At 40.8% G+C, this 18,849-nt stretch overlaps 1 pseudogene; it reads left to right on the top strand.

Annotated features, from left to right (window-relative positions):
* Positions 1–4,572: 4,572 nt before the first annotated feature.
* On the top strand, positions 4,573–5,821 carry LOC148035374 (gibberellin receptor GID1C pseudogene; annotated as a pseudogene).
* Positions 5,822–18,849: the final 13,028 nt, after the last annotated feature.

Here is an 18,849-nt window from a genome sequence, read left to right as displayed (position 1 = left end):
TATGCCCTTAGAAGGTCTTTTCGATGCAACCTACAACTTGGTCATTACCCTTCTAATCAACTGGCTATCAAACTATCAACTTTAACATCAACATAAAGATGAGCATAATGGAAGAGAAATTGTAACCTACCTTGGTGTAAAGTTTCATTGCATATGTTCATTCATCAAGCATGATCGATGACAACACTAGTTGTGCATGCATGATATTTCCACATATATGCATTTTAACCAATACTTACCTTGTGATGAAAGCCTAAGTAGAGAGTTTGATTGTGAGCCCTTAATAGTAGATAAATGTCTATTATTCCATCCAAACCCACATGAAGCTCATGAGGCTCTTTATTGCTAAATCAACATGTTAGAAAAAAGAACCTTATTATTAGTACTAAAAAAAGGACCAATATCACCATCTAAAGCATGATATGACATATATAAGAGGATTATTTGCTAAAAGCAACATGAGACACCTACTTGTAGCCAAAATTTTAATATTGTAGACAACAAGAAAGAACTAAATTATGTATTTGTTCCTGTGAGATCATAGAAAGAGCATAATAATTTGATTATTAGTACTAGATCGAGAGGACCAATATCACCATCTAAAGCATGATATACATAGCTATGATGGATAGAATCTGACATAAACTAAACCTACTAGATAAACTACCAAGAACTTTACTTATCATCACAACTATCGATTGAGATGCTCATGCCTTGAGATGAATATGGAGCATCCCAATCATGATAAACCTGCATCCTCCTCCATACCAGTAGCCTTATTGCCAGATCAACTTAGACTGTTGCTACAGAAAAGTGGTAGGTCATCATAATCACTTTAAACATAGTATGAAGAAACAGGGCATCATAACTAGTAGCAACTTAAGCATTTAATTTGAGCTATCCATTCCAATGGAAGAAAAGTGTGACTTGAAAATGCACTATACCCCTCATAAAGTCAAATATCTAGCTCTTTTATAAATTTTATGGAAAATATATATATCTAATTACATGCTTCCTTTGTGTGCTTTGAAGTTCACACAAATTACAGCTTCTAAGATCCAAGATAGGCGTGTTTATGTACCAACCTTCCTTGGCCTATTATTCTTGTAGTTGCACACACTTTCAACACACATGTTTTGTTTGTCTTCAAGAAATACTCGCTGACGATGTAAAACTTACGACCTTCATATGAATCTGTTTTTCCATGCAATGTGCCTTATCAAGAATATGCTTTTGAAGAGAATTTCGTGCCCAAACATTCATGCAGTTTGAAAATTAAAATCCATGCAATGCAATCAATCAAATGATGCTTTCACGAGAAAAAAAGAATGCATTGAAGAAATTGTGCCTAACCTAACTACAGGTGTTTGTGTGTCATGCAAATGCAAACAAAGAAACACACACAAGGGAAAATAAGATCCTAATTATACTGACTAATGTGATCAAATTCTTTGCAAAAAGCTCTGCCCTCAAACTTGCAATGGTGGACACATAGCATCACGACTCCGGAGATGTGAGAAGTTGGGCCCACAATCATTGCAAGGAATGAATAATGACGAGGGAATGTGCGTTGACACGCCACTGTGAAAACTAAATGACCAACGATGTTGGAGCCGCCTTCTGAACCTCATGCTATCCTCTTTGAAATAAAATATTATTTTAAAGATATCAAAGCCCCATGTTTTGAGTACGTAATTGGTGGATCCTGAGTAGAATAGAAGTGAATAATCAAGTGGTGCATGCTCATTCAACAATTAGTGGATTAAGTGAATAATTAAGCAAATGAATTGAAGCAAAAAAATTCCAAAAAAAAGACTAATTTCAAAACCACTAACCTATCAATTCATCTTGATGTGCGTGACTCTTGGGGAATAAGCTTGGACTACATAAAAGGCTAAGAAGTAAAAGACTCTCTCCCCCTTTCCCCCATTCTCTCTCTCTCTCTATTCTCATATCATCTAACCTATCAATGCATCTTGATGTGCATGACTCTTGGGGAATAAGATTGGACTACATAAAAGGCTAAGAAGTAAAAGACTCTCTCCCCCTTCCCCCCATTCTCTCTCTCTCTCTCTCTATTCTCATATCATCTATCTCTTTCACATAATCTCCCCTCCCTCTCTCCATCTCGCGTGCACACTAAACACATGGACAACCAAAGCAATGTTGATCGCATTAACTTGCAAAACCCGCCTCCTGGTTCATTTGATGGTGCGCAACTTCAATGGGAAATAAGGCCCCTAATCTAGGTACAATGTATTGCACCTCGCTTACATCCCTTGGAGTAGGCTCATCCATTTTTTGAATGGAGAGAATAGAAGACCAGATGGCCCAACAAATTTTTAGAAGCAATGGACCAAGAAGCATGCACCTGGAAGCCTCACGCAACCCAACATTGGCAGCTACCTCTTGCAAACTGCATAAGTTTCTTTGCACTATTATGTCAATCAAGAAGGTTATTACAAATTAATTTGAATTTTTAAAGAAGCATATAAGGGGTGCATATTCAACATGTGTCTCATAAATGAAAGATACTTCATAGGTATTGGTGTGCATTTGGTCCCAAAGATGCACTTGAATTTCCTCCTTCCACCACACATAAGAAAAGAAGAGTCTCTTCAGAGAGACGTTTTGTAGGGTGTCAATGCCATTTTGTGGTTTCGCAACTATACTTATGGCTCATGATCTATCGGATCAATTATATACAATTCCATCATGTGGACCAGAAAGGAAATGTGTGCCATGGCCCACGTTACACTGGTCAAACATTTGCAAAGATGTCATTTTCTCCATGGTTGTGGAAGGAGATGAGATGTTGGGTGTATGAGATGTTGTTCAAGGGCTTCACACCACACCAAGTCCTTCTTGATTCAAAATGATAGAGTCAATCATAGTGTGCCACGAACTCTCAGGATAATCAGCCACTTTGGAAGAATAACACTGAAATATCTCATCTATCCGGAACTCCAAATGTCTAACATACAAGGCAGCTTGTAGTACCACATCCCCAACATATCAAGCTAAATATTCATTGTCTAGAATTAGCAAATCACTTCTCAAATACATATAAGATAGAAGCATAGTATCTGAAGTCACATAGTCTTGAAAAACCATTCCAACTACTTCAGTCAACAATTCAAAAGACCCATCCTCTGGGAGAGGTAGATCCATTGTTGAAAGCTTAATGTAGAAGGCCAACTTTTGTTGCTAATAATGCAAGAAAAAGGAGTGATCTAGAGGAACATATTCTTGGAACTGCTCAAATGAAGACCGCATCAAATCCATTTGAGATTGAAGTCTTTTCACCTTAGCCTGGAACAAAGGGAAAAACGTAGCTTGTCTTTGAAGAACTGCTAAGTTTGCAAGGGACAAAGAAGGAACTGGATACATAGGACTTTGTGAAGAAGAGCAAGACAAAGCCAACTGATCCTTACGTTGCTCGATCTGAGCATTGCTCTAGTCACCTCCTTCTTTAACTTATCCCTCTTCTTTATTACAGTAACAACTTGGAATTGAGTTTTTGCCAACTGAGCTTTCAAAGTAGAGATTTCATCTTTCTGTGTATCCATGACCTTAGTTTGTTGCTCCATTTGTATACAAAGGTGAAAAAAGTTATCTTGAGAAAAAGCTAACTAAGTATTAGTTTTATGCAGCTCCTCCTTAACATACCAAAACTTGAAGAAATCTTGAGCTTCAGGGTTGAAGCTATGGCTACCCTCTAATTGCCCTCCTGCACATTTACGGTTTTAGAGAAATGGATAAAGATCAAATGTTGAATCTTACCAAGACTTGTTGAAATATCTTTGATATGAGTGCTCAATTAGTACTTCATCAACATAACAAAGATCAGAGGTAGCAATGAGAGATGGACAGAGTAGGAAATTCAATGCAAAATGTACTATGATTTTCAAGCAATGTCATCAAACCTATACTCCATATGTTCCTCAAGATTCATGGAACAGTTTTCCCATGGTTAGAGAGAAAGATATGGTTACTCAAGAGCAAGAGGAAGGGTCTCTTATGTTAGCTATATATAGTCTATCTATATATAGCGCCCTTGTTAGCTATATATAGTCTGTCTATATATAGCGCCCCAAGTCCCCTCTATATATTCCTATCATGTGTGATCAGTTGACACACTTCTGGGGTTCCACTTTCCGTGTCTCTTGTCTCTCTTTTCCTCTCTCTTCCTCCGTTCCTTGTCTCCCTCATGCACTGTTCAACATGGTATCAGAGCGCACAAATATCTGATGCCATGGATGCCGGATTCGTCCAGCCTCACCAAGACGGGTGCTTGGGCCCACCTTTTGTGGCTCTTGCTTTTCAAGCTCCAGGTCTAGCTTTTCTGGCTCCTACTGTTCCACAATCTGAGAAGCAAGCAAAGAAGACACGGGTGGAAGATCTTGTTCAGGCTTTTCAGCCTCCTGCTCAGAATTACGAACGTCATTTTCATAAGGTGCAAGCGCTTCATCACCATCTGCTTCATGTGAATCTGGCTCCGCTACAGTATCACGCGAGATAGTGGCATGCTTCGCCGTAGGCTCCAAGTCTTTGGCTTCCTCAATAGGACCGATGTGGAGTCGTCTAACTTGTGCTCCGTGGGAGGTACTGTGTCCCCCGGATCCTGCGTGGGAAAAAGCAATGGAGAAGCAGAGGAAGGAACGGGTGTGCCCTGTTTGGAGGATGGATGCTGGATTCATCCAGCCTCACCAAGATGGCTGCTCCAGCCAGCCTTTAATCTTGATTCGCGGGGATTCATGCAACTCTTCCATGGCTACCGCAGCTGCTGCAGACTATGCACTCGCTTCTACACAGTCAAACGCAATTGTCCCCTTAACAACATATGTCCCGATTTTCAATTTCAAGGTGTTGTACAGTCTGCTTCGCAGGCCAGATGGAACTCTTGACCGTCACCTTGCCGAGTTCCTAGACAGAAAAGTAGCTGCAAATGCAATACCTGTCGAAGGCATTGCTAGTGTTGATGTGATCATAGAAAGAGCAACTCACCTGTGGGGTCGATGGTAGATCTCCTTGTGAATGGCAGTACTAATGATCTGAATGTAGACATAGGTGTAAGATCAGTACAGGATGAAGGACGTGTAAGATCAGTACAGGATGAAGGACGTATGTTATTATTGAGGCCTCTGATCATCTTTTTCCATGGGGGAAGCTTTGCCCACTCCTCTGCCAATAGTGCCATATACAATGCGATGTGCAAGAGGTTAGTCAAGACCTGTAATGCTGTTGATGTTGTGCTTTCCCTCAATTTCAGACAAGCACCCGAGCACAGGTATCCAACAAGATATGAAGATGGATTGACATGTGTGAGATGGGCAAGGAGAGACATGGGGAGACAATGTCTTCTTTATTTGGGTTGCTGCTCAAACAAGTGCATTCTTGTAGGAGACAGTTCAGGGGGGAACATAGCCCACAATGTTGGAGTTAGGGCTTCAGAAGAGAGCATACATCTTACAAGAACGATTCTCTTAATGCCTATGTTTGGAGGACAACAGAGGACTCCTGCAAAGAAATTATTGGATGGTAGGTACTTCGTTACAATAAGGGATAGAGATTGGTATTGGCAAGCTTTTCTTCCTGTCGGGGAAAACAGAGAGCACCCTGCTTGTAATATTTCTCTCCCCTGGCACCACAGTTGGCTGAACTAAATCTTCCTTCTTGCTTGGTGGTCGTTGGGGGCCTAGACATTCTTCAAGATTGGCAACTCCATTATGTAACAACATTCGGTTCCCTCGCCCTTTGCGAAAATCCATCCTCCAGGACTTTTGTCTTGTTGAATGTTCTTACTTCTGGAGGTCATTAGAATAAGCATGACAAAGGACAACAATGCGCAAGACTCAAGTGCAGAAGCACTCAAAGTATTGGAAAACTGGTCACCAAAGTAGCCTTTGAGGTTCTTCCATTTTATTTCATCTCTGAGGAAAGCTTCCACGTTGTCGTCAACAATATACACAGTTAGAAGCACTTGCTAGATTGCCTATATGGCATTGCCACTCAAGTCTTATATTCTTTCCAGCTGATGAGGGTCTATATTCCAGCTGATGACACATTATTTTGTTTATATTTTTTCTTTCCAGCTGATGAGGGTCTATATTCCAACTGATGATACATTATTTCGTTTATATTCTTTCCAGCTGATGAGCGTCTGTATTCCAGCTGATGACAAAATTTTTTATTTATATTTTGTTCATGGGGCCCCACATGTGTTATGTTGTCTATAGAGGGGCGTCGCGAACCATCTCTGTAGACCTTGTGTTGTTCTAATGTCACTGTGATGTTTTTCTTTAAGTTTAGATGTGACAGATATACTACTTACATCCCAAGTTCAGTTGCACAAATTTCGGAGTGATAAAGCTCTTTTGATGCCTCTGAATAGGTTGTTGTAATTGAGGAGTGATGTAGCTCTTGAGTGATGTAGCCCCTTCTCCGTTGATGTTGTAATTCACGAGTGATGTAGCTCCTTTGATGCCTATGAATAGGCTCTTGTAAGTTCAACTTTGTAATTTTATATTTTGAATATTAGTATAATGGTAGGCTTATATAGAGCTGTGGGTTTTTCCCTTGAGCCCCCAAGGGTTTTTTCATCCATAGTAAGGGAACTTTATTTGAGCGAGGGTGTTAGCTATATATAGTCTATCTATATATAGCGCCCTTGTTAGCTATATATAGTCTGTCTATATATAGCGCCCCAAGTTCCCTCTATATATTCCCATCATGTGTGATCAGTTGACACACTTCTGGGGTTCCACTTTCCGTGTCTCTTGTCTCTATTTTCCTCTCTCTTCCTCCGTTCCTTGTCTCTCTCACGCACTGTTCAACATCTTACAGCCACCATGAGAGCTTTTACAAAAACATAAAAGAAAGTTGAAAGAGAAAGTGTATTTGAAAAAGTAAGAGACCCTTGTTAAGAACAGAGCTGAGCAATGAAAGAAGAGAGTGTAGAAGAGAGAGAAAAGAGGAGAAAGAATGAATGACAAGGAGAAAGAAAGACTAGAAAGATACAAGGAAGAGTGTGAAGACATAAAAGTTATGGAAAAAATGGTGAAATGAGAGACAATAACTATATTATTTGTTAAAGTGATCAAATTTACACATCTCAATACCTTTTATAGCTGTTTCATTTTGACAAGGTATTATTAAGAAAAATCTATCAACTTAGTTGTCTTCTCGAATCTTGTAACATCCATTTTATGTCATGACAAATATCTCCAAGTTCTATAGGTCATGTAGATCGTGAAGGTACTACTAATTCTACCATCTTGTCATAGATTAGATCATGTGGCTTTTCATGTCAGGTTTACCAAATGTAAACAAGGAGGGTATATGTCAAGTCATAACTGATATGGGTTTAGAAGAATAGACAAGATGGAATGAAGAATCAAGAGAACCAAAACTACTCTATATATTACTCCACAAATATATATTGTATATACCATCTTAGATTACAAACATTGTTCTAATAGCCTAAAGGATCGGACAATAGTAGGCAAGTAGAATCCTTAAGTAAGAAACCCTCTATCAAAATCATGAGTACAACAGTCCCATCGTGAACTTGCTGTGCAACTCTTTTTTCTTCAACTTTCTCCTCCAAACTCCGAATATAGTTGTCTCGGTACTCAAATTGACTGGGATACACTTGGTCTACAAGCTAGCATGGGTAGAATTTCAAATATCATCGCAAAATTATTAAAAAATATTTTTTTCATAAAGCACATGTATTTTTTATATTTTTAGGTCTAGACATCTTATAGCACTTAAGATAACTCCTTACATGTGTCTTTATTCAACCAAAATTATCATTTAATTATTAGAAATCAATCAATGATATTCATCCAATTTCAGAGACTAGATTTGAATCTAGAAAACCAATCAAACATGTAACCACATGACAATGCTAATTTTTATCAACTACAAACTTTTGTATCAAGCAAGACTTAATTATTTTTCTTGATTCCTTCAATCTTTGCAACCCTAGCTATAGACACTAGAATGTGCTTGGAGGGCTTCTACAATCTGCAGGGGCTTGTTACTCAAAGATATGGAGGAGAGGATGGGAAGTTCAATTAGGAGGGATTCAACACTGCTGGGGATTTGTGACCACAACGTGGACTCTATCAAATATATACATGGATATTTTCAATATGGGTAAAGTTTTCCAAATCCCCAATATCCTTTGGTTGAAGATGACGTAAAACTTACTGCCTCAAATATGCTTTCATCTCCAAGAAAGCCGCACCAACACTCTAGTGAATGTTCATTTAGGTATTGTGACTCTACATATAATAAATAATCATATTAAAGAAGATTCAACCCTTGAAAATGTATTTGAGATCCTCAATAAAATGGACTTGCCCAAAGCTAATGATACTTGGAAATATTTTTTGAGTGATGTTGAATCAAGTATAAAGGCTGCATGAGTTGCAATGGGAATGGCTACATGAATTCCAAGTGTATAAGGTCCATGTAGAAGAGTTGAATATGAGGTTCTAGGGAGCTCTTGATGCAATGATTGATGCTTATGATGCTCTAACGGCTATTTATGCTATTGGGTATAAAAGCTACTATTGCACCTCGTGAAGCTCTTGTATTGTTTTTGACAAAAGTATAAGAATCTAGCTAAATTTCTATGTTATTTTTAAAAGAAATCATGACAAACATACTTATACAATATATCTATATGATATGTATCACATAATACAATTATATCCATAAGTAGACATATTTACCATAGCTTTCTGAGGTAGATTGAATCTTATATCTCTTACCTATGCATTGGCAACATAAGATCATGGATTTGAGTACTCGCATGCTAGGCCACCTCCACTCCAAGAATTACGTTACTATCTAGACCACCACTCTCGTATTTTGGGTTTAAAGAACTTGTTCTATACCTTGAGCTGTGCCAAGAGAGTAGTTGAGGAGAAACCATGTGTAGTGGATCAAGGATCTATTGAAAACAAGGGAAAGCTTACATAGACTCATAATAAGAAGCCTCAAATTCCGGCATGCACCAAAGCTAATATGATGGACGTTGATTAATTGGAATGGTATGGACATTTTATATACCTAGCATGCAAGATACCAAAACACCAAAGCTCAAAAAGAGGAGTAATTGGAACATCAAGAAAAATGGCAGAATACTAGTCATAAGAATAATTGTATGAGCTTGTTTAATGTATATTCAACAAGTTCATTAGTAGCAACAACAACCACTTGCAGCATCAAAAGACTGATGAGTTGCTTGAGTAATATAGTCCACACCATAACTAACTTCATAGCGTGAGAAGGAAAGTTTTCAAATCTATAGCCTGAGAACAGAAGTTTGCAGTTGTATACAACATCCATTGTATAGCTTGAGAAGAGAAGTCTGCAACTACATAGTGCAACATGCAAGCCTTTGCTCCTTCAAATGATGAATCTAAGTTGAGTAAGAAGAAGAATGGGAGTGTCTCTCAAAATCTAAAGCATGCAAAATAATCACATATTCTTCAGGGATTGGGCCATTTGAGGAAAAATCCCTTCTCTAATGAAAAAGAAGATCAATTTGCTAAACCTTTGTAAGGCCACTCATTTCGGAATTGAAAAAAGCAAGTGAACCTAGCAATGATAACAATATCTATGTCTCAAGGTATGTAGGAAAACAACTTTATTCGTAGATTTTTGGAAGTTCAAACAGGGTCTTCAATTATTTGGAGTAGCCACAATAGCTATTGTTGCAGCAAGAATGGTTAGTGATCTAACTCGAGCAACTCACTATAGTGTACCATAAGGAAACATTGTCACAAGTTCTCTAACTAGTGTTTCACACATTCAGAAAGCTATCAAAATGCCCAATTGTAGGGGTCAAAAAGCCACAAATATTAAGAATGGTTGCATTACTAATTTTCCTACCCTATCTTACTCAAAACAAGTGTAGGATAGGAGAATACTTTCTAATGTAGTGGCTAGTATGAAATCTATAGATAATCGAGCACAATGTGTACCTTCTAGAGAGATAGGTAACTCTGACAAATTTTTCAAAAGTGTAAGTCATGGAGCATTGTCAAATATTTTAGTTTTTTTCCTAGGGGATAGATGCTAGCTTCTCAAGGGAGTACACAGTTTTCTAACATGGAGTTCTCTAGACCACATAATATGAAGACTTCAATGTTTAGAGAGGGCAAGGATATTAATTGAGTGAAGGTCTTACAAGAAAATGTGGAGAAAATTTTTACTAATTTTTGTGATTGGGTACTCGATTCACTACTACCGAAACTCATGTTCCTTGATAATGATATATTTGTTAGAGTTGAACTAGCTAGTGGATTAAGAGCACTCTTATTGAAATCACAAAAGGAATTAGGTGGTTCTTATATAATACTAGTGCAATATCTCTTTTGATAAGTGCTACAACATCACCTTCACAAGAATCTATGCAAGAAAAAACTTTGTCCTTTCACCTTGCAAAGCTTCTGCCTATCCTTTCATAGGTGTTAGCCATTTGTCTCCCTCTTTCCCGTCTTTCTCTCTCCACTTATAATATTTTCTCTTCTTCTCAAGTCTCTCTCTCTCCTCTACACTCCCCTTTCTCTTTTCTCTATAGTCTTTTCTCTCCGAGTCAATCTACTTCATTACCTTTTTGTAATTTATGCAAGATTCTTCTTGACATAAGCTATTTTTTAAATAATTTATTTTTAATAGCTTGTCATATACAAGAGCTCATAATTAGGTAATATCTCAAAGGTTGATTAGTATGTAAAATTGATGTCTTTTCCATTAGAATACTAACATAAAGTACTATGAATTGTGTAAAAATTATTTAGAACTATAACTATTGGAAATTAAGTGTTCATATTTCTCTTACTAAGTACAATACCTCACATTTAACAAGCACTTGCTCTAAAAAGGTATAATTTATACAAAACAAACAAAAATTATCATACAATAATTATATAATTTATGTAAGTACCATTGCAGATTTTTTAAAGCATATCCAGGTTTATGTAATGGGTGACTGTAATATTTCCGCACACTGCGTGCCGTAAATATTGACTTCCCGCATGTCGTGTAAATCTCGTGCAAAGATTATCACTAGTGCCAGCAGCTAATCTATAGCCATACGCGGGAAATGGAGACACTCCACCTTAGGAAAATAAGGTCAGGGATTCAAACCGGCATAGCCGCGGGGAAACTCCCTCTTGGGAGGAGGATAAGGGGATAAAGGTGGAATTAGAGCAAATTTTTTTATTATTTTCCCCAGGCGATGTGTGGCTGGGGGGAAAGGGATGGGCTAGCATGAGGGAGGTGAGAGGGAGAGAGCCATGCAACTGACCACGTGGGGAGGTTCCCTCTCCCCCCTTGGACTATAAGAACCCCCTCTTGGGGAGGGGGGAAAGGAGAGAAGGACATGGAGGCAGAAGATCGTGTGAAGGCCGGCTGTGGAAGGAGAGGACGCGCCGTGGAGAGGAGGGTGCTGGACGAGCAGGAGGGTGAGAGGAGGTGGAGGAGGTCGCCAGGCTGCCGTGAAGGACGCGGGGAGGTCGCCAGGCTGCCATGAAGGAGGGGGAGGTCGCCAGGCTGTGAGAAGGAGGGAACGGGTCGTGTGAAGGGGAGAAAAGGACGCCGTGTGGAGGGAGGTCGCTGTGGAAGGAGAGGACGCTGTGTGGGGAGCCGCTGGCCGCTGGGAAGCTGCCGACAGGGAGCCGCCACGCCACATGGAACCACCAGGCCGCCGCAGTCCTCGCCTAGACCACGCCTTTTCTCCCATGATCATTGGGACCCCCCCCCAACGTGCCCACGTGCTGCCAGAAGCTCTTAGAAGCTTCTCTAGGAAGCTTCTAAGGGGCTTCTTAAGCCCCCCTTCCCATTACATTGCCCATAGGTCTATCCACACACCCCCCGGGACTTTGAAGAGAAGGAGGCGACGAACCTTCTCACCGATTTTCCATAAGCCCTCTAGGCCCAGGGCTTGTAGAGAAGAAGAGGGTCCTTAAACACCTTTCCACAATATCCTTAACCCTCGGGATTTTAAAGAATAAGAGAGGAAGCCCATAAAGGCCCTCCCACTAATCACTTACAAGGCCGGTCCTAGGATTTTTGGGAAGGAGAAGAAGAACTCTAAATCCCATTCTTGCAAGGCCCATTCGCAAGATCCCTTTTCCGCGAACATCATCGTAAGGCCCACACAATCCTTCCTAAACCCGGAATTTCAAGGTGGATTAAAGCTCTCAAATCTCCATTGTCCAAGGGACCTCATAAGAACCCTAAGGCCTTCCCAAGGCAAATTCCGCAAGTCGGAACTTCGGTCAAGGAAGCCATATATCAAAGAGAGTTGCGCATACAAGGGAGACGGACCAAGGTCATAAGACTGCAAGCCAAGGCCAAAAGTTGAAACCCACAAAGGCTAACTGGAGATCGAATTCGCGATGGCCTCTAAAAAGATCACAAGGTGCGATGCGGAAGGTTCACCCCGAGCATACGTGGACATTTCCCGGAATTCACAAGTCCAGGTTTGATCTATTTGGATTCCACACAAAAGTATTGAATTAATCACGATAACTTCACGGATTAGGAAGCACTCATGCATGCTCGAATTCAACTAGTCAAGTTAAGTGCAATTGGAAAATGAATTGGCTATTTGAACATTTATTAGAGATAGCCTAAGATATGGAAATTGATCATTGGTACGTTCAATGGAGTTAATGAAAAGAGCATAAGGTGTCTATGCATTCGCAGGACCTTATTAGTAAGTTCCTTTTGTGCATTCAAAAGTGACGAACCTAGGACATCTGTTGCCTCATTACAAGGTTGAAATTATTGAGGTACACCTTTTTAATAGGCATGGAAAGATTAATGGCATGTCCCGTTTTTGGATAAATCTTCCTTGTAATAAGTTAACACCCATAAGATGTTATTCGAAAAGGAATAGAAGGCACGAAAATGATCTATGGACTTGCAAGTGGCATGATTATTTGACATAAATCCTAGTAGGACCTAGGAAAGTTAGTGTCCAGATTATCTGGCATTTTTACTTTGCCAAGAAAGGATAGGGTTATTGTGAACCATGTGATGCGTAGAAGCAGTGAATCGCATGTTTACACGTATTGGTGTAGTTGTAACTATTGATCTAGTTTATCACCTTTGGCAAAGGTTCATCCTTGTCGCAAGACAAGTATATTGTGTTGTCTAAATCACATAAACCACAAGGGATTCATTTGGGCATGGTTCAGTCGATATGATAAGTATCCCAAGTGCTAACTAGGGTTTGGTGCGGCAAGAATTGACCTAGTTTTACATTTGTTGCCAAGTTAGAACCGCAAACCCTAAGATCTTACACACATTTGGAATGTCGAGTCAATTGGGTGCTTATGCATAAAATGATCTAAGGTTTTATCCTAAGGATCATTCGTTCAAAATGATGGGAACCCCGACGGAGTTGCCTATCTTTAGTACCATGGGCCACATAACTAGGAATGGTTTGGAGAATACCCTAAAACCCTGAAGGTAAATTCCGTGACCGGAAAACGCTAAGCAATGGGTGGAATGATCCCGTGAAATTAGATGCAATACATGTGCAAAAAACTGCAACATTGTATAGACTTGAGATTTGTCCACAAGAGAGTTTTTGTCATCTCTCGAAATGAGGTTGGCAAGTTATTGAAGGAATTTAACTTACAAGAGGATGAGTAATCATCCTGTTACTCACTTTCCTTGGGAAATAATTGCCAAGGGAAAGGAAAGTTAGGTATTTGCAAATGACCAGACAATAAACTAAAGCGACATGGTCGCTGGAACCTACCACAACAAACCTAAAGTATGGGTAGGGTATGACCCTAACCCAAGAATGATAGGAATCTTGCCAAGTTGCAATTGATTCCGGATCGAATGCGGGTTGCATTCGGAGGAAAGGAAGTCACTCCTTAACGGTTTGCCAGCCAAATGACCACTGGAATTTGATTGTGCTTGTAACAGTTTAGAAAGCACTGTTTGCATTGTTTGCTCAATGAACTAAAGGAGGAAAACATATCTAAATACTTCAGGTTGAAGCCTGAAGGGAGAGGCAGCTTCAGTTACCCCCGACTGCCTGCCTAACCCTAACCAAGGGGGTTGTTAGCCGCGCCGAGAACGTGGACCGAACCCGCCGTGAGAGGTCTCGCCGTTGAGTTCTGCTTGGAGCAGGAGGACGCTTGGGTGCCAGGGGGGGCTCTGGCTGTAAATCCCTCGTCTTTCGGGCCCTGCACAAGAGACTAACGTGACTCGGGATTGGATCTCGAGGCCCGCATACTAGTCTACGGGCGGAAACTTGGGTTAGTGATCCCTGGTGGATTACTGGATAGCCTTCGGGTGGATTATGAATACGCCTACAGGCGGGAACTCCTTGTATTTCAAAGATAAAAGGATAAAATGATAACAAAGAAGTTGTTTGGCATTGTTTTCTTTATGTCCTGTGATAAGATTACGTGAAGGAACCAGTGCTTAACAGGGTTAATCAAGGAAGTTGTTTGTTATATGTCAAACTAATGTGGTAGGTAATTACATAACTAAAACAAACCGAGGAAAGTGCGGAGGATGGACCATGGGTCCATCCTACGGATGGGTGGTCCCGGTTAGCCGGGAACTTTTCTCAAAGTCTTCGACGAGCAGCAGGTTAATCTTCAGCATCAAAGCGAATAACGAGGATGATGACCTAGACTTACATCCTACCCGATTTACGTTGTTTTAGGGGAACGGAATGGGACTATGCCTTATGGCAGAGAGGTCGAGCCTTGCATCCCTCTCGTTTCCCATTCTCCTTGAACCAAGTGCAGCGTGAATCCGCTTCGGACCTGGCGTTTCTGCGTAAAGTAGTTCGCTCGGGACTGACGCTAGTTGTTGCTAGCTAATGACCAAACAGGGAAACCCAAATTCAGGTCGATCCTAAGTGGGAACGGCCAGGATACTTCCGCTACGTGGCAGACTTGGGAAGACCTAGATTGCAAAACCCGTAACATTCCATGGGAGTGCCGAGTGGAGTTTTCTAGATAACCTTTCCGATGGACTGTTAAGACGTGTCCTAGACTAGAGGGTTCTAGTGGACACGTTACAGTTGGTATCAGAGCGAACCAACAAAGGATTTGTTTTTAGGAAATTTTAATAAGAAGAAGTAAAGCAAATGTTGTGTCCCAAACATTTCCTTACTTTGAATACTGTCTTGCAGAATTATGAAGCATGGAACAGGTTCTTAGTGTTCCGAGTCATGTTTATGGCCGCGATGCATTCCACAAATTATCGACAAAGGGTTGAGATGATGAACATCTTAGACCGCATTTACAATCCATCACCTGTGTACGTGGAATGGAGATGGATGGGTGTTACAGGGATCTATTACATAACCGCCTATCAACCTGCGTACCTTCAAATTAACTTGAAGAGAATCAAGTGGATGGAGGATTTGAAGATCGTAAAGCTGTTCGTCTTTATTGAGGCTCATGCAAACGCGACCCTACAGGTTGAAAGTCGAAGGGTTAACCAGAATAAGTATGTGTACGGGGAAGTGATTCAAAGAATCCCTGCCAACCGAATCAAGGTTTTGGGGCGTCGTGAGAAGAATGGATATCGAAGGAAGAGATACCCTAACCTTCCAATGAACTATCGATTCCTGAAAATCAATGACCCCAATCCGTACTACTACTCAGTTCCTGTAGCTGAATGCAACAACATCTTATTCTCCTCGAATTAATGTATTAACTTGTTCCATCGGCCCAAGAAATAATTGTGCCCCGAAAGGGCTATGCTGATATGAATGGAATAAAACTTTTTCCCGATTGTCTTGACTATGAATATTGATAAAGAAGTAAAGTGAATTGGTCACTTGACTGAAGGAATACATGGACGTAGTTTCTGAAGAGTTAACAAAAACGCCCACTTTAAAGAGAAGTAGATCATGAGATCAAGCTAGTAATAGGAGTTGCGCCAATTGCGAAGAGACCCTATAGAATGTCTATATCGGAAGCTATTGAGTTGAAGGAAAAACTCAAGCAACTATTAAACCAAGGCTACATTCGACCTAGCAATTCACCATGGGGAGCTCCAGTCCTATTCCAGAAAAAGAAAGATGGGACACTTCGACTATGTATTGATTACCGTGGGTTGAATCAATCAACAATCAAGAACAAGTACCCTATTCCTAGAATAGATGAGCTTCTTGACCGCCTTCAAGGTGCAAAGATCTTTTCCAAAAATTGATTTCAGGTCAGGCTACTATCAAATCAGGATCAAGGATATTCCAAAAACGGCCTTCAATACAAGATATGGGCACTTTGAATTCTTGGTTATGTCATTCGGGCTTACAAATGTACCTGCCACCTTCAATAGATTAATGCATGATATTTTTTTAGACCATATCTTGATGACTTCGTGCTTGTCTTCTTCGATGACATTTTAGTCTATTCTAAACAGGAAGAAGATCATGAACCTCAACTACGGATTGTGTTGGAGACAATGAGGTCTCATAAGTTGTATGCAAAAATGAAGAAGTGTGCATTCTTCAAACGTCAGATTGAATATCTGGGATTCATAGTATCATCAAAAGGAATATCAGTAGATCCAGCCAAAGTCAGAGATGTGCTTGAATGGCCAATACCAGTATCCGTTAAAGAGATACGTAGTTTTCTTGGCTTGACAGGATGGTATAGGATCTTTATCAAAAAACTATGCTTTGATTGCAGCACCTCTTACCGACTTATTAAAGAAGCAGACTTCAATTACATGGTCTACTCCCGAACAAAATAGCTTCGACCAATTGAAGCAATGTTTGGTATCAGCACCTATTCTGAAACTTCCGGATCTCAATAAGGAGTTCGAGGTAGTAACTGATGCCAACATTCTTGCTTTGGGGTGTGTTCTTATGCAGGAAGGTCATCCAGTAGCATATTCTTCAAGGAAATTGAAGAGTCACGAAAAGAACTATGCCACTCATGATCTGGAGTTATTAGCTGTCATCCATGCTCTAAAGCTTTGGAGACACTACCTGTTGGGTAACAAGTTTACTCTAGTAACAGATCATAAGAGTCTCAAATGGATTTTTACCCAGAACGAGCTCAACATGAGGCAACGTCGATGGATTGAAGTATTGGAGGAATATGATTTTGAAATCAAGTATCGACCAGGGAAGAAGAATGTAGTTGTTGATGCATTCAATCGCAAGGCATTCCTTAATTCATTAATCTTGCAAAATCTATCAATAGCTAGATCTCTAGCTACAAAGGTGTCCATGCCAAACGACCTAATACTTGAGCTAGCTAGAGAGGAAGGATGCCATGATCTAGCCTATCAAAGGATGCTAAGGGAAGTCTCTATCAAGGACCAGGAACAAAAGCTAGAGGCTAAGTATCGTGAATTCTCTGTCAATAATGGACTTGTCTACTATAGGATGAGAGTATGTATACGAGCAAGCCAGCTATTTAAATAGAAGATATTGTGCGAAGCTTATGATTTCACTTTCTCGGGACATCAAAGCTGCGAAGGATAGACAGAAGGCATACACGGATTTGAAGTGTCAAGATAGAATATTGAGGAAGGAGACATGGTCTTCATTCATGTATGCCCAAAGAAGAGTTCTCTATCCTTAGGAGATTGCAGGAAGCTAAGTCCAAGGTATTGTGGACGATACAAGATCCTCAAGTGCTTAAGACCTAATGTTTATAGACTGCAATTCCCTGAAAACCTAAAGGTTCATAATGTATTCCATAACAGTCTATTGAAGAATGAAGTATGTACCTAACCCTAATCATGTACTTGATGACCAACATATTGCAATGCCTAGTCAAGGAATCCTTGAACTAAGGCCGGACAGGATTTTAGATATCAGAAAGAGACAGTTAAGATCTGGAACCTTAAAAGAATGCCTCGTCCAGTGGAAAGATTATCCTAAGGAGGATGCTACCTGGATGGATGAAAGCTCTCTCAATCTTCAATATCCCCAGTTTATCTCGAGATGAGGACATCTCGATTCTTCTAAGGGGGAGAGAATGTAATATTTCCGCACACTGCGTGCCGTAAATATTGACTTCCCGCATGTCGTGTAAATCTCGTGCAAAGATTATCACTAGTGCCAGTAGCTAATCTATAGCCATACGCGGGAAATGGAGACACTCCACCTTAGGAAAATAAGGTCAGGGATTCAAACCGGCATAGCCACGGGGAAACTCCCTCTTGGGAGGAGGATAAGGGGATAAAGGTGGAATTAGAGCAAATTTTTTTATTATTTTCCCCAGCCGATGTGTGGCTGGGGGGAAAGGGATGGGCTAGCATGAGGGAGGTGAGAGGGAGAGAGCCATGCAACTGACCACGTGGGGAGGTTCCCTCTCCCCCCTTGGACTATAAGAACCCCCTCTTGGGGAGGGGGGAAAGGAGAGAAGGACATGGAGGCAGAAGATCGTGTGAAGGCCGGCTGTGGAAGGAGAGGACGCGCCGTGGAGAGGAGGGTGCTGGATGAGCAGGAGGGTGAGAGGAGGTGGAGGAGGTCGCCAGGCTGCCATGAAGGAGGGGGAGGTCGCCAGGCTGTGAGAAGGAGGGAACGGGTCGTGTGAAGGGGAGAGAAGGACGCCGTGTGGAGGGAGGTCGCTGTGGAAGGAGAGGACGCTGTGTGGGGAGCCGCTGGCCGCTGGGAAGCCGCCGACAGGGAGCCGCCACGCCACATGGAACCACAAGAAAACCTTATCCTATTAATCAAATAGCATTCAAATGGAAGTAGAGGGTATGTGTGTGGGGTGTGCATGTGCATGTGCACCTCTTACACAATGCAGGTTAATTTTATATAGTCCACTGCAAATTCCAATAGATATAGGTTGAATGTACAAGATATAGACCATA

This window comes from Lygodium microphyllum, chromosome 6 (assembly GCF_053477565.2).
Source record: "Lygodium microphyllum isolate KBCC chromosome 6, Lygodium_microphyllum_v1.1.10, whole genome shotgun sequence".
Classification (NCBI taxonomy): Eukaryota; Viridiplantae; Streptophyta; class Polypodiopsida; order Schizaeales; family Lygodiaceae; genus Lygodium; species Lygodium microphyllum.
The sequence above is the reverse complement of the archived record's forward strand: the minus strand, read 5'-3'. Positions and strand labels throughout refer to the sequence as shown.